The sequence below is a fragment of the Cupressus sempervirens genome, chromosome 3 (assembly GCF_028749045.1).
Source record: "Cupressus sempervirens isolate cs-2001-9-10 chromosome 3, ASM2874904v1, whole genome shotgun sequence".
Taxonomy (NCBI): Eukaryota; Viridiplantae; Streptophyta; class Pinopsida; order Cupressales; family Cupressaceae; genus Cupressus; species Cupressus sempervirens.
The window spans coordinates 624,567,791-624,572,412 of record NC_143120.1 but is presented as its reverse complement, the minus strand read 5'-3'; the positions used below and the strand labels follow the sequence as shown (position 1 = coordinate 624,572,412).

General features: G+C 36.8%; 1 pseudogene; it reads right to left on the bottom strand.

The window, feature by feature from the left end:
* Nucleotides 1-1,477: 1,477 nt before the first annotated feature.
* On the bottom strand, nucleotides 1,478-4,352 carry LOC149568224 (uncharacterized; annotated as a pseudogene).
* Nucleotides 4,353-4,622: the final 270 nt, after the last annotated feature.

The window sequence follows — 4,622 nt, the reverse complement described above, 5'->3', positions numbered from 1 at the left end:
GTCTCAATAAATATTTATAACAAGAGATTGTCCTTATAAAGGAGATTGAAACCCACAAAAGGTTCAACCTAGGTTTCGTAATAATAATTAATAAAAGAATTAATTATTATATGCCTAAAGTTTAGCTTAAGAAACTAGAGTTAATTAGGAAATATCTAATTACTCTAACACCCCTCCTTAAGATAAACTTAGGGAGTAGCTAAAAATCTAGAGACTACTATAGAAAATAGATTTGGGTTCTGACAAACAAGGTCTGCTAAGGTACCCAAGAACAACCAAATCTTTGAAAAGAGGAGAAATAAACAAAACCACATAGGAAAAACCCTACTCCAAAAACAGATGGAAAACATGCTGAAAAGATCAGTGAAGGACTAAAGAAGCCTCCAAACTAGGGAATGCCCCAAAAGATAGGAACAAAAGATGATCATAAAGAGAACTATTGAAGCATGTAGAAGCTACAAAGCTTTGTCAAAAGTAACTGCTGATGTAAAAAAACCTCCATTGAAATAGAACTTGGCCAAGAAGAGAAGACTATAATCTGCATTGAACCAGGAGGCACACATAGGCAAACAACTAAATTTGAAGATATAGATGGCATGAAATATCAAAGCCTAAAGAGCTGATCAATTTATTCATAATAAATAAAAGTCATAAAATATGATCTTAAAGTTGTATTTATTCATATCAATACTCATGAACCTTTATGATCAGAAATCAAAGTTATGAACAAAAACCTATCTAATCAATTCCCATATACTGGCTTCCATAAAAACAATTGTAGAGACATGCAAAAATTGCAGAACTGTAATGCTTCTATTTAACAATTCATTATCAATAAGTTTTTACATGACTAGGGCTATATATAGAATTCTATAAGTTATTAAGGGGATTTTTCTAGTGTTATAAGATTTTTTCATAATGTTATATGTTCCTCACACATAACAAAGTAATTATCATCTTACATTATAAAGAGTTATTCAAAATAGAGTGCCAATGGATGACATATAGAAAAAAAATCATGGATGTTAAATCAGTCACAAAAGTTAAAAATTCTTATTAAAAAAACTCTCTTCAATTTGTGACTGAATTATTACTCAAATTTGAATTTACAGAAATTTTTCATACTCCAAAAAGAAAATATTGAGTTTAACTAGCTATGAGATTTCCCCAAAATTAAAAGCTTGCTAAAAATATTTGTGTATATCAGCCTCTCTCACCAATCACTGGATCTAAAGCAACTCTCTTGAACATGCAAAAGAGAAAATAATATACGTTTGAAAAAAAAATCGTAATAATATAATACTTTATAGAGAAATCTGAAAAATATTTCTTTTAATAAAAACATACATTTCAAGAAAGAACAGGTGTGACAGTTTTATAAGATTTTAAATGGTTGCTAAGTAAATATACAATCACAAAAGAACATGCACATAACAAATTTAAAATATATTATAATGCCTGTAAATACCTTCTACCATTGGAGTATAATGTGTTTATACTTCATACTAATTTATATTGGCTCACCTTAGCAAAGGGTAGTTTTACAATGTCAAATTGCGGATCCATGGGAAAAGGATTTTCAAAATCCTATCGACTCTCTCAAAATATTTTTTCTTCAGCACAATAAATACTAGGACTATTGTAAAACTTGCTACATATGAAAGTCCCACTCCAATGTCATACCACACACTTTCCTCGCTTTGCTCTTCTCCATTATCAGATGTAGAGATTTGAGGAGGACTAGGAGTGAATTCAGGCCAAGAACATTTCTTTCGAAGTGGACAACCCCATAGATTTGGATTGCCTAAATATGACAATTGACTAAATGTTGCCATGTGTCCTCCTTGTGGTATGCTTCCTGTAAGCTGGTTGCTGGAAAAGTTGAGGGCTTCCAAATAGTTCAGAGAACCAAAATCTAAAGGAATCTGTCCACAAAAATGATTTGTTCACAAGTCTAATGTTTCCAGCCAAATCATTTGTACAATGCTATTTGGAATAACACCACTAAAATTATTCATTGAAACGTTGAGCAACTTTAATCCTTTCAACTTTCCTAAATCAGATGGAAGATGCCCACTCAATTGATTGTCTGCAAGGTCTATGGCCATCATGGTGGGGAAAATATATGTGTACCGCTCATCTCTGCCTTTGGAATTCATAGTCAAACCATTCTTATATGTGTAGTCTAAAGCATACAACCCTGCAGCTGACCGCTCATCTATTTCAACTTGAACCGTAGAAAATTCCTCATGGGTTTCTATCATCAATGCTTGTAAACTGCAAATGGTATGTGGTATCAAGCCCGAAAGTCGATTTGAAGAAAGATCCAAGATCTGTAGGTTCTTCAGTCGTCCAATCTCAGCAGGAATCCTACCATAAAAATGATTCTTCCTCATTGCTAACACTTTCAACTGTGAAATGTTCCCGATTGACTGTGGAATGAGGCCTCTGAAGAAGTTTTGGCCAACATCTAACAAGTATAATTTTGAGCAATTACATATGGAGAGAGGAAATGGCCCACTCAGTTGATTATTCCTTATCATAAGTGACCGCAGTTCACTGAGCTTACTAAACTCATAAGGAATCATTCCACTGAAATAATTATCTCCCAGATTAAGTTTTTCAAGCTTGGAACAATTGGCAAAGCTTGGAGGGATTATTCCACTCAAATGATTGTTTGCAAAGTTTGCAATCTCCAGTGAAGAGATACCCTGTATGTTCGAAGGAATATTTCCTGTCAGCAAATTGTCATTGAGCAACAACACTGTTATATTAGGAGGCCAAATTGATGGAATCTGACCAGACAATTCATTCCTTGACAAATCCAGTGATGTCAATGGATTCCCATCTGCTGCTTCTGGCAAAAGTTGTCCCTGGAGATGATTTGTTGTAAGATTGATGAAGAGAAGATTCATGCCCAGTACCCACGAAGGAATTTCTCCAGTAAGATTGTTGTCAACCAATTCCAAGTCTACAAGTGAGAACTGAGTTGAAATCCAGGACGGGATTGGGCCATCCACCTTGCATGATATCATAGACAACCAAGTTAATTGGAATGAGGGAATCCAACTGGTACTGATATTATGTATACAATTTGACAAGCCCAGACTATCCAAATTGGTAAGGTTGTAAAAGAAGGCCTCTGAAATTACTTGTTGGCCGTCTAGTGATAGATAAAGTATTTCAAGTGAAGAGGGCAGCACCGAAGAAGCAATGCTTTGGTTGAATGCGTTCCCATGAGCAATGAGATTGGTAAGGGAGGAGAGCCTTGAAAATGAGGAGGGAAGAGTTCCATTCAATTTGTTGTAAGATACATCCAGGATATTCAGCAAGGAGAGATTACCCAGGGAATCTGGGATAGAACAACTCAGTTTGTTGTGAGATAGATGCAATTCTTCCAACAAAGAGAGATTTCCCAAGGAATCTGGGATAGAACCACTGAACGAGTTATTAGAAACATCGAAATATGTCAGGGAGGACATCTTCCCCACAGAACATGGAATCTTACCACTCAAGTGATTTCCTTGGATCTCTACATGAATCACAGAAGGGAGACTTCCGAGACAGGTTGGTAAACTTCCATTCAGCTGGTTGTAAGAAAGGTTAAGCTCACTAATGTTGCTGAGCAGACAGACAGTAGCGAGGACAGTTTCACCTTCAAAACTGTTATAGCCCAAATCAAGAGTGGCAAGAGAAGAAGACAATGGAATATTCCCAGACAGCCTATTATAAGATAGATGCAGTTCTGTGAGGGAGGGAAGACTACCTAGACAGGAAGGTAAGCTTCCATTCAGTTGGTTCTCTGAAAGATCAAGGATGCTGAGGTTGCTGAGCTTACAAATATTATCGAGGAGAATTTCCCCTTTTAAATTGTTGTTAGACAAATCAAGGACAGAAAGAGAAGAGAGGTTTCCCAGGCAGGGAGGAATGGTACCTGTCAACCCCGTAAAGGTTAGGCGAATGGTTGCAAGATAGGTGAGGCCGCACAAGCTCTCAGATAAGACGCCACCGCCAGAATAACCGTGCATGTCAACAGAGACAACATGATTGGTGGTGGCATGGCAGGAAATGCCTGGCCAGAGACAGCAATCTCCTCTGTTCTTCTCCCAGGAAGAGTAATTTAGGGCGGCTTTGAATCGAAGCAGAGCTTCCCTCTCGCTGGGAATACATCCAATGCAGAAAGGGAGGAGAAAGAGGGGAATAATTACAATAACAGAAAACACGAATAACTTGGTTGCGGGGGCCATGCTTAGGGATTTACTTGGGAGGCAAAGACACGGCAACGCGTTATAAAGAATGGAGGTTGCTGAGCATACGAATATCAGGGAAGACATTTCCACTTTCAAAAAAGTTTTCTGACAAATGAGGGAGAGCAAGAGAAGAAGAAAACCATGGAATTTATCATTTTCTTACACCGACGAGAAGTATGCGATTTTTTCTATTTTAAATAAATTGCACAATTTGTTTGTTAAATGAATTACACAATTTGTTTGTTAAATAAATTAAAAGTCACAGAGTAATAGTCTAATCAGTCGCATTTTACTTGTACACAGAAAGTTAATATTCCGACCAGGCATAACGCATCCCACCAGCTCTCTTTGGCACACTTTTCTCAGCTCTCT